The sequence below is a fragment of the Vulpes lagopus genome, chromosome 3 (genome assembly GCF_018345385.1).
Source record: "Vulpes lagopus strain Blue_001 chromosome 3, ASM1834538v1, whole genome shotgun sequence".
NCBI lineage: Eukaryota > Metazoa > Chordata > Mammalia > Carnivora > Canidae > Vulpes > Vulpes lagopus.
Genome location: NC_054826.1, coordinates 41805689 through 41818254, shown reverse-complemented (window position 1 = coordinate 41818254; position 12566 = coordinate 41805689). Strand labels below are relative to the sequence as shown.

Here is a 12566-nt window from a genome sequence, read left to right as displayed (position 1 = left end):
AAGCCTAGGGATGGCTGGGTGGCTCAGCAATTGAGCGTCTGCCTTTAGTTTAGGGCCTGATCCTGAATTCCTGGATGAAGTCTCGCACCAGGCTCCGTGCATGGAGCCTGCTTCGCCTCCCTCTGCCCGTGTCTCTGCCTCTCTTTCTGTGTCTCTCATGAATAAATAAATAAAATCTTAAAATAAAAAGAATTTTAAAGACTAAACAAAGCCAAAATTAAGAAAAATAAAATAAATAATAAAATAAAATGCAACTTTTTACTAAGCCCTTTCATTGCTGAAAAGTAAAAAAAATTCATAAAAATGCATAAATGTGTAAGAATTATGTTTTGCTTATCTTCTTTCTATATTTAATGATTAAAAATGCTAACTTTGATAATCATAACTGTGTTTATTATAATTATCAAATATTTGCACTTCCCTTATAATCTCCCAACACATTTGCTTGACTGTATCACATATTTTTCCCTTCAATAAACCAACTCTAAAAAACAAAAAATCCTGAAGATTCCGCAATTAAAAATTGCTAATTTATTGGTTTATTATCCATTGATTATTCGTTTGGGCTGTTATTTATTGCCTGTTCATTGATTGGTTTATTACTTATTTCTAATTAATATAAAAGATTACACTTCATGATGAATGAGAAATGGAACTAGCTATGAGTTACAACTACTATTTTTTCCTTTATAATCCAGAAAAATATGAAAATTGTATAAAATCATAGTATAAGCAAATAAGGCAAATCAGCACAATAAAATAAAAAAGAAAGGTATTAGAAATAATTATGGTCTCCCTAAGAATAGAAATTTACCCTTAACTAACCTTCTATAGAGAAGGAAGACTAAATCGAAACTCTTCTGAACCAATATTTGTCAATCCCAACAGCACATAGGGAAAATCCACATGGTAATCAGATAATCAAGGAAATTCACAAGCAGCCATTATGCTAAATACATGGAGGGAAGGTCTATTATAGAGGCATTTTGATCATTTATTTAATATACCAGTTTTCACATTTTAGATTGAGAAGAACTAATAAAAGCATGCAATGGGACAGTAAAAATTAGTAGTTTGTGTTTCCTATTAAGCAAAAACAGGGAAATATGTTCTGTAATCAATTCTAAATAGTTCATATAAAGCCATATGTAGAAAATGAAAACTGAGATAAATAGATATAGATATCTGTATATCTATATATATATCTATGTATATATACAGATATCCATATCTATCAATCATCTATCTATAATTTATTTATCCTAGCTAGGTTTATAAGGGCCACAAATTAATGCAAATCTAAGGATAATAAAAACTTAATGTTCATAATGAGCTCTGTCCCTAAACTATCTAAATCATTTGCCTTTCCAAATGGTGTTCTGCTGGATAGAGCTGGACAGCACACTATTAGAAAGAAAAAACTGTCCCAGAAACAAATATGTATGCGAAGTTCTGCTTGCACTCTTTAAAAAAAAAAAAAAAGAAATACACAATGATGTAGTTTTACCTCATTAAGGCTCAAATGACTTAACACAAGTGGTTATGGGTCTTTCTTTTTGGAACATGCTAATTAATATTCTTTGGAATGATGTTTTTTCAAACAAGTCTAAGGAGCTTTAACTAATCAATTATTGAGTTGAAGATCCATCTGCTAAGGGTTAGGAAAATTAGTAATTTGCCATACTTAAGAGAGGTGGAGTAATTCACATTTTTAATAAAACAAATAATGTGTTAGGAAGATGCTTTTTTAATTTAAAGAACTTCTTATTTCTTCTAAAAGAGATTAAATATAAAACCATTAGGTTATACTACAGCTTCATTTATAAACCACTATTTCTAATACAATATCAGTAAATGTATATGAATGTTATTGCTTTATTACTTTACTTTATCAAGCTAAAACCATCGTCAAAAGACTGTGTAAGACATAGATTAAACATATCATTCAAACCATTGGGAACTTTAAAAAAAATTCAAATCAATTTCTCCCCTGAGATATTTTTTCCCAGATAAACAGCCTCTGGCAAAGATAATTTTAAACAATTGCTACAACAATATTTTAGCTATTGCAAACACGTTTCACCTAAACCAGAGTAATAACATGTAACTGGTATCTGTGACTCATTCTCCATACAAAACTGAAATGCATTTGAAAAGTCACCCAGATCATACTATTTCCTTGTTATTATATAGAGTACAATTCAAACATGTTGTCATGTCATGAAAGGACTTTGTAAACTGGTCCTTCTCTATTTTTGAATTTATATCTATCATTTACTTACATGCTTTTTAGGATCCAACAACACCAGCTTTATAATTTGTCCTCAGAATTGCCAGACTTAGCCATACCTTAGGGCTTTTGCCTCCTTTCACTCTGCCTAGAAAGCTCTTTCACTAGACCTTAATATAACACTAACTTCTTCTAGTATAGAATGCATCTGATTTAATCACCACATCTCAAAAAGGATTTTTTTAAAAAAGGATTTTATTAACATCAATTTAATATATCAATTTAATGTATTTTTTTATAATAGACATTTGCACTAAATGAAGGTATCTTATTTTTTTTCTCTTTCCATGAGAATATAAACTCTGAGAAGCAACTTGTCTGACTTCTTCAAAAACTTTATATCCAATGCCTAGAAAAGGACTTGACCCATAAAACATATTCAATAAATATTTCGGGAATGAATGACAATCACTGGATTAATTTATTATGAAAACATAAATTTGGATTAATTTGAAAATTCCTAGAATGCATACAATTAGCAATCTTAGAGTAAATGCATTTCATTAATATCATTCCCCTAAGATACATATTTTAATTAAAAAATATAACTTTATTCTCCATTTAAATAATGTGAGCTTCCTCATAAAAGTTCATATAATTTGATGGCAGTAATAAAAATCCAATTTTTCTTCATCAGTTCTATTTGTAAGTATTGTTTTTGTTAATGAAAGATAAATCAATAAGTATGGAACTATAGAAATCATAATTTGTAGTATAGAACAGATCTAGTGGGTATCTATTAATTACACGTAAATAAAACAGTAGACATCTTAATTCCTAGGAAAAAATTAAGTTGTATCCATGGTATTTGGTAAATCCTCCTTGTGTAGCATGGCCAACAATATATTTTGTATACTAAATATTTTGCTCATAATTTAGAATTCTAAAATAACCCCTGCATATCAAATTCTAATTATATAATAGTCCTTTCTTAATCTGGAATGTAGCTATTTTATACAAATACCAGCCATTAGAATATTCTGTGTGGTATGAGAGCCTAATTTTTAAGACAAGGCTGTGTGGAGAGTGATAGGAACAAACAAAAAGCCATTAACATGATTCTTAAACATGTTCAAATATAAAGTATGGTGAATAAAACTTTTATTTTAGTTTTTAGAAAATTATATACAAATTACTATAGAAATCCCTGTTCTTTAATGTTCTTGTGATAGCTACCATGTGATTCACAATTACTATTATTAAATGACTTCTAAAAGGAAGAAATACTTTGTAGGGGTCCATACATTTTAGAAAACTGCCTATATAACATGTGTTGGTAGCTGCAATGTCATGAATTTCAATAAATTTGTTCAGTGTTTCTCGAGTAACTAAAGATTGCACTACACCATGAATGACTCTTTTATGAAATCTTAGCCACCTGTGAGTGGCTAATCAGAAAACAGTTTGATGCTGTCATCTATTATATTTCTGATAAACTTTTAATAGATCAAGTTAACTAGGTTTGACATCTCCATCACATATCTTTAAAAAGATACTTTCACCTAAGAATTGGATATTGATCCTTCTTTAAATACAGACATATGACTTGTTTGTAGCTAGCATACATAGAACACACATCTCTCAAATTCAGGCAAAAGTAAAATTGCACCTGCTATTTTCCAGCAATAGTGTAATTTTATTAACATTCCACTCACTAATCTATTTTTGTAATAGTTTGGGAGACAAACACATATAGTAAATTGTGAAGTACAGTATCAATAAGTGCCACTGCAGCCACTGTTTCCTAAATTCATAAAAATGTAGTAAAAATATCCCTTTAGAATATTCAGTACAGTTTTGTATTTGAAAACCAAACACAATTGAATAATAAATAGTCTCTTTGAAAGACAATACAAGTCCTTAAAACTAATTATAGAAATCACAAATGTATATAACTAGTCTAAATAATGTTTGAGTTTTTTTCTTTTTTCTTTTTTCCTCCAGATGACACAAATCTACCTCAAGCTCTGTTTCCATAAGGTGTGAAAGTGTCAGAAACTTCTTTAACTAGGAGTCATTAAATCTTGAAACAAAGTGACACAAAACAAAGTGACAAGCTTTGATCATTCTTTATTCCTTTTGTAGTTTTGTTTTTGGGACTTACAGCAGAAGATCAGGTTTGTTTGTTTGTTTGTTTGTTTGTTTGTTTGTTTTGTTTTAATTAATTAAGAGAACACAATTTTTGGAAAAATACCTCTACACAGCTAATTCATCAAGCACTTTTTGATTGTGAGTTGGGGCTTTTTGCTTTTCTGTCCATCTCCATATTACTACTTCTCCAAACTGTCCAGAGTTCAAACTACTTTTTAAAACATTTTTTTTAATTTTATAAAATAACACATAAAAGAACGTTCATAAAATATAAAAGATTAGCTTTGACACATTATTATAAAGATATTAGCCATGTAATTATCACAGAATAGATGCCTGCAGTACAGAAGCACTTTGCTTTCCCTATTCCATCTCTCCCAGACATACCACTTTTATATTCTGCCTTTAATTTTTTTTACTTCCCCTTCTATAGTTTTACTAGCTGGGCTTGCATATTTAAAATATTAATGTTTATTTTTGTTTTGAAATCTATAAAAATATTTTTTTAAGATTCATTGCTATGTTAGATGGAGCTGTAATTAATCAATTTTTACTAAAATAGGGTATTCTATGTATAAAACACACTTTAAGTCAGGATATTTGCTAAAATATTTTATTAGTTTTAATAATGCACTGTAGATTTTCTGATTTCCTAGTAGATAATCATATCATCTATTTAAATGAAAGCTGGGATAATGTCTTTAATCCCTTTAAATTTTATATCTTTTTCTTAACTAAATGCATTAAGACTTGCAGAACAAAATTATTACACTGGTGATACAGGCACCCCATCCCTTGATCCCGTTCTTTAAGGGGAAAGAAATGTCACTGTTTTTTAGACTAAATATTAAGTACGATGTGTTCTGTGTAGCTTTTGTAGGTATTTTTTAAATTTCTTTTTTAAGTTTTTTAAATTAAGAAAGTTCCTTTCTTTTTCCTTTGCTGAGGATTTTTTTCCCCCTCTGATTATAGATTCTGAATTAAATCAGCTTTTTTCTTTATCTATTGAGATAATGTGAGTTTTCTTCTTTATTCTGAAATGTGGCAAATTGTATTTATTGATTTTTCAAATGTTAAATGAACCATGAATTTATGAACTAAGCCTCAAAAGAACATGTTTTTGTGTTTGCTTTTTATAGATATGGGTTTCTCAGTTTTGCTTAATAGTTTTGAATTTGTGACTATGACTAAGATTACCTAAAAATAGTCCTTTCTTACCCTCACTTTGCTGGGTTTTAGTGTCAAAGTTTTGCCAGGCTTAAAAAATCATAAATAAGTATCTGTTTTTTTGTTTAGTTCTTTGGAAGTTTGTAAAATATTGGTATTTCTTATTTTTTGTGCACATTTGTTAGAAACTGCTAGAAAAACCAATTGGGCTTAGAGAATTCTGGGAAATTTTAACTACCAGTTTAATTTCTTTTAAAAGTATTAATATTCAGGTTTTCTATTTCTTTTTGTGATGATTCTGGTGTATATTCCTATAAATTTTCCTTTTCATTCAAATTTTTGGCATGAAGTTGGTTTATAATGTCCTTTTATATTTTTAATGTTTTATGTTTTGTTATGTTTTATTGTTTAATGTTTTAATTACATATGTGTTTCCATTACAATATATACTGATAAAAGGATGCATATTTACATATATATATACATATAAATGGTTCCATAAGTTTCTAGTAATTACTATAGCTTTATTAATTCTAATTTCTACTCTTTTTTTAATTTTTTATTTATTAATGATAGTCAGAGAAAGAGAGAGAGAGGCAGAGACACAAGCAGAGGGAGAAGCAGGCTCCATGCACTGGGAGCCCAACATGGGATTTGATCCCGGGTCTCCAGGATCGCGCCCTGGGTCAAAGGCAGGCGCCAAACCTCTGCGCCACCCAGGGATCCCCTCTGATTTCTACTCTTAATTCTATTATTTCCATCCATTTACTTTTCTTTGGCCATATATTGCTTGTGTTCTAGCCTCTTAAAATGCATCATGGGTTAATGATAGCTTCTTTTTTAAAAATATAAATGTATAAGGCTACTATTCTCCTTAAAGATTTTACTTATTTGAGAGAGAGAGTGAAGAGAGAGAGAGAAAGAGAGACAGAAAATGATTGGGGGGAAGGAGAGGAAGGGCAGAGGGAGAAGGAGAAGCAGACTCCTTGCCCAGCAGGGAGCCCAATGCAGGGCTTGATTCCAGGACCCTGGGATCATGACCTGAGCTGAAGGCGGATGCTTTACCGACTTAACCACCCAGGCGCCCCTGTATAAGTCTGTATAAGGCTATTAATTTCCCTCTAGCAGAACTTTAACTGTATACTACAAATTCTGATAGGTAGTGTTTCTTATCATTCAGCTTAAATTATTTTCTCATTTCCAATTCTGTACTAATTTTTTTATCCATAGGTATTTAGCAGTGTGTGTGTGTATGTGTGCGTGCATAAATATAAAATTCCAGATATATGGAATTTTTTCAATTTTGTTTTTGATTTCTAGTATAATTGGACTATGGCCAGAGAACACAGACCATATGATTTCAGTCCCTTAAAATTTCTTGAAACTTATGTCTAGTTCATAACATGGTCAGTGTTTGCAGATATTTTATGTGTGCTTGGAATCATATATTCTGCAGTGGGTATAATATACTAACAAGTTCATCAGATCAATTTAATTGATTTGCTATTCAAATATTCTATATACTATATAAGTTTTGTCTGTTTTTTCTATTTATTAACACACTAAAAAAAAAAAAGCATGTTAACATCTACTATGCTCATGGATTTTCCTCTGTCAGTTTCATCAATTTTTATTTCATATGGTTTGAAGCCATGTTAATAGCTGCATACAAATTCAGAACTGCTATATCTTCCTCATGAATTAGTTTTTTATACATTTGATATATAGATAATCCTCTTTATAATGACTAATGCCTTAAAGCCTACATTTCCTGATATTAATATCAAGCAACATAGGCTTTCTTTGTTTAATGTTTGCAATTATATGTATTTCTACTCCTTCGAACTTCCTGTATTCTTTGTTACACGTGTGTTTCTTATAAACCAGTTAATACAAGCAAAGAATGGCTTTTGTTATTTCTCCAGTTTAACAAACTTTAACTGAAACATTCATTCCATTTAAATGCAATATGATTATTTCTTAGTTTATGTTTAAAGTTAACAGTTGTTCAGCCTTATTGAGATATAATGGACATAATATTGTATAAGTTTAAGATGCACAATGTGATGATTTGATACATTTATATATTGCAAAATGATTATCACTTTAACACCTCTATCACATCACATAATTACTATTTCTTTTTTTGCCGAGGACTCTCTTAGCAACTTTCTTTTTTTTTTTTAATTTTTATTTATTTATGATAGTCACAGAGAGAGAGAGAGAGGCAGAGACACAGGCAGAGGGAGAAGCAGGCTCCATGCACCGGGAGCCCGACGTGGGATTCAATCCCGGGTCTCCAGGATCGCACCCTGGGCCAAAGGCAGGCGCCAAACCGCTGTGCCACCCGGGGATCCCTCTTAGCAACTTTCAAGTATACAATACAGTATTATTAACTATAATCACCATGTTATGCACCAGATCCCCAGAACTTATTAATCTTACAACCAGAAATTTATACTATTTAACAATCATCTCCATATTTCTGCAATCCCCAACCTCTGATAACCAATATTCTATGAGTCTATTCTATTTGTCCTACCCATTCTGTTTCTATTTCCCTTCATCTTTTGTCTTCTTTTGCATTTATTTAAAAAAAAGAAAAAGGAAAAAGGGGCATTCAATATTTCCCACCCATAGTTTGAAATTTACATATTCTTATTTTTTTTTGTGGTAATCAAAAGAATAACGACTGTTCTCTCTCTCTCATGATATTGAATCTTCCTGTTCCTTGTTATCTGGGATGATGTGCTGCAAATTATATTTGAAAAGTCATTTGTGGAAATATCTTAGGGTCAAGAATGATGTTACTTTTATTCTAAAGTGATTCTTGGGGTCCCAGGATGGCTCAGTGGTTTAGTGCCTGCATTCAGCACAGGGCGTGATCCTGGAGTCCTCAGATCCCATATCAGGCTCCCTGCATGGAGCCTGCTTCTCCCTCTGCCTGTATCTCTGCCCCCCCCCCTCTCTGTCTCTCATGAATAAATAAATGAAATCTTAAAAAAAAAAAAAAAAGAAATCTAGAAATTTCTTGATCCATTTTAAGAGTTTGAGATTTTCCAAAGTACCAAAAAGGCAAGAAATTAGGAAGGAGTCTTTTCAAAGATCAGGCCATTTTGAAAATGCTCTTACTTTTAGGTATAGCCCTTTGCACTTACAGTGCTAACTGACTCTGATTTCTCACTTTGGTCCACTTAGCTCTTTAAATTGTTCAAAAACACAGCTTAGCTTCTCAGCTACCTGATATAGATTGGCAAATGCCTCCAGGATATTTCCAAGTGCTTGGCTCAGTTATACATTCATACATATACAAATACATACACATGTTTTTGTGTGTTTGATATTTTTAACAAGATTTTTAAAAATTTCTTCCACCATTTTAGTGTCTTCAAAGAGAGGGCTGGTATCAACTAGCTAATCCACCTTTACTGAAATAGAAGGTCCTTGAGATTGACCTATTGTTACGATTGAAGTATATAGTATATAGTTTGTAATAGAAGTATATATTTTGAAAAAATATTTTAGGATAAGAATATTCTTTCCTTTATAATATTTTTCTGGCCTTAATAATAATTTGTATTATCCCAATCTTGCAATTATTACCTTTTCATATGTTTGATTTCAAATATTATGATGTCTTTTAATAAATTCAAAATCTCCAGTAAGGGCAGCCTGTGTAGTTCAGCGGTTTAACAGGGCCTTCAGCCCAGGGCGTGATCCTGGGGTCCCGGGATCAAGTTCCACATCAGGCTCCCTGCATGGAGCCTGCTTCTCTCTCTGCCTCTGTCTCTGCCTCTCTCTCTGTGTGTTTCTCATGAATAAATAAATAAAATCTTCAAAAAAAATCTCCAGTGAATATAACTAAATTTGTGGCTATATAAGTTCCCTCATTCTCTTAGTCATTGAGTTGGCAAGAGCTAGTAGTTGGACAAGTTGTGATCAGGTACTTTTCTCTGCAGTGAGGAATAGTTCTTTGACACAGGTGCTCACAGGTTCTTAGAGCACTTATTCTATCTATTCAAAGAATCAATAGGTACCTAAAACATGTTTATGGAAAGCTATATCATTTAAATGTTTGCTATACATACCGCTAACATTTTCTCCAGTGCCTTAATGGCAGAAAATATACTCTAAACTATTTGTCTTTAATTAAATGTAACTGAAAGGAAATAAAATTTAACATAATTTTCCAAGTGATCCTTTAGGTGGCATTACAAATCTGTCTAGAGATACTAAAGTCAGAACACTCACCATTGAAACTTCTTACATTTGTAACATATATCTCTTATACTCAAAATATTTCTAAGTAATTTTAAGATTAAAATTTTAGACACTAAAAATGATTTGATTTTTTTATGGTATAGAGTAAATATTTAACATGGGCATCATCATCACTCTAACTTTTTTTTTTATTTTGAAAAAAATAAAAACACAATGTAGTACAGAGAATAATTTGTAAATATTGTCATTAGGCTAGGCATGCTCCTGCTTCTTCTTAGTTTACTTCATTATCTCGTTACTTGGCTCCTTCAATTAGCTTCCTCTGAAGGAACTTTGGAAGGTTTTTTTTTTTTTTAATTTTACATGCAAAAGAGCAACTAAAATTCAAGTTTCATCTCCTATTTTCATTTGGCTAATCCTAATAATCTTTTAAAATATTTTATTTATTTATTTATTCATAAGAGACACAGAGAGAGGCAGAGAGAGAGAGAAGCAGGCTCCATGCCTGATGTAGGACTCGATCCTGGGACTCCAGGATCACGCCCTGGGTGAAAGGCAGGTGCTAAACTGCTGAGCCACCCAGGTGTCCCTAATCCTAATGATCTATATTGCTACTTGCCACCTTAGAATTTTGATAGCAAAAAAAAAAAAAAAAAAAGAATTTTGATAGCAATCTTCCATAGTCTTCTAGCTTAGGGTATTGTTAATTAGTCCAGTGTGATTCCTATCACTGAAACTATGAATGTGAACTGATTATTTCCGTCTGGAAGTTTTTCTAACCTTGTCTCCAACCCGGTATTCTAAAATTTCATAATGATGTGTGGATTACTTTTTCACTTAATTTATTGAGACCTTAGTGGATATTTTTAGTCTAAAAAATCATGCCCTTCAGTTGTGGAAAATCTTATGGTATATCTCTTTGATATTTTTCTCCAATATTTCACTAGTCTTCCTTCCTGCTTCCCTTTCTTCCCCCCCAAACTCTGCTCCATAACTCCATGAAAACATTCTTTTTCCAGGTCTTATCCCTTTGGCTCTCCAGATCTGCCTTTGTTTTCTTTCTTTTGTGTCCCCCAGACTCCTGAGTCTTGTCAAGTCTCTGATCTTCCAGACATAGTTTCAGTAATTTTAGATAAGGTAAAGTTGATTACTATTTTTGCAACCAAGCAAGAGCTCTAAATGACACACCAACCAGTGTTACAAGAAACAAATATATTGAGACTATACATGTTTAGTCTTATAAATTCTTGTTTTCAACTGTACCTGAAGATATGCACACATAGGAATTAAATAATAAGGTATAAATTTAAACTTTCTGCTTAAGCACTAGATGTATGTTCCCAGATACACAGAGAAATTCTCCACAAAGGATGGGAGACTTACTGCATCCAAGCATTTAAGGAAACCTTTTCCATTTATTATCTATTAAGCTAATGAAGAAACATTTGTAGTGGCCACATGTAAAAGAAAACAGAGACTTTACAGAACTAGATAAAAAAAATCACTAAACAAACAGAAAGCAATAATAAGCTCATAAAGGAAGGACAATGTGATTTCTAGAGTTATCACATTGCAATATTAAATTTTTCCAGTTTTATATTAAAAAATTAAGAGGAATACAAAAAACAGGAATGTATGACTGATTCAAAGGAAAAATAAATAAAAAGAAGTTGCCCCTACAGAAGCTCAGGCATTGAATTTATTAGACAGATAATTTAAATCAACTGCCTTAATATTTTCAAATGTTAAAAGAAACCACTAATAAAAGGTAAAGAAAACCAGAAAAACAATGCTTCAACAGTTATAAAATATCAATAAAAAGGTATAAATTATAAAAAGGAAGCAAAGACAAACTGTGGAGCTGAAAAGCATAACTTAACTGAAACATTCACTAAATGAGTTTAACAGCATATATAAGCATGTAGATAAAAGGATAAATGAACATGATGATAGATCAATTGAGATTATGGAGTCTAAGAAATAGAAGAATGAAGAAACATGAACAGAGCCTAAAAGGTCTGTATAATGCCATCAAACATACCAAAATAGGTATAACAGAAGTCCTAGAAGGTAAAAAAAGGGGAAAAAAAGGACAGAAAGAATACTTGAAGTAATAATGGAAATTTTCCCAAAAATTAATAATCAGCAATCTTCATATTCAAAAAATTCAATGACTTCCAGGCAGGATAAATATAAAGAGATCCTCAATTACACACATGATTAAGTGGTGAAAACCAAGCAAAAGAGATAATCATGAAAACAAAAAGAAGCTATTCATCATGTACAAGGGATCCTCAATATCTTTAACAGCTAATTTCTCATCTGAAAACCCTGAGGCCAAAGGACAGTAGAATGTCATACTCAAAATGCTATTTTTTAAGCCAACTAAGTATTCCACATTTGACAAAAGTCTCCTTCAAAAATAAAGAATTTAAAATAACCTGAGATAAGCAAAAACAGAGATTTTGTCACCTATCCTACAACAAATGCTAAAGGAACTCTGTTAGCCTGAAAAAAAAAAAAAAAAAAAAGGACATTAGGAATAATATAAATCCTCCTAGAGAAATAAACAGAGATACCTGGGTGGCTCAGTGGTTGAGTGTCTACCATCATTTCAGGGCGTGATCCTAGGGTCCAGGATCGAGTCCCACATCAGGTTCCCTGCATGGAGCCTACTTCTCCCTCTGCCTGCTTCTCCCTCTGCCTATGCCTCTGCCTCTCCCTCTCCTCTCTCTCTCTCTCTCTGTCTCTCATGAATAAATAAAATCTTTTTTAAAAATAAGGAAAACATAGATAA

At 31.7% G+C, this 12566-nt stretch overlaps 1 protein-coding gene across 2 annotated transcripts in view; it reads right to left on the bottom strand.

The window, feature by feature from the left end:
- Nucleotides 1–12566, bottom strand: part of TENM2 (teneurin transmembrane protein 2) — a 3550639-nt gene that overhangs the window by 3094707 nt on the left and 443366 nt on the right. The gene's annotated exons all lie outside the window — the stretch shown is intronic.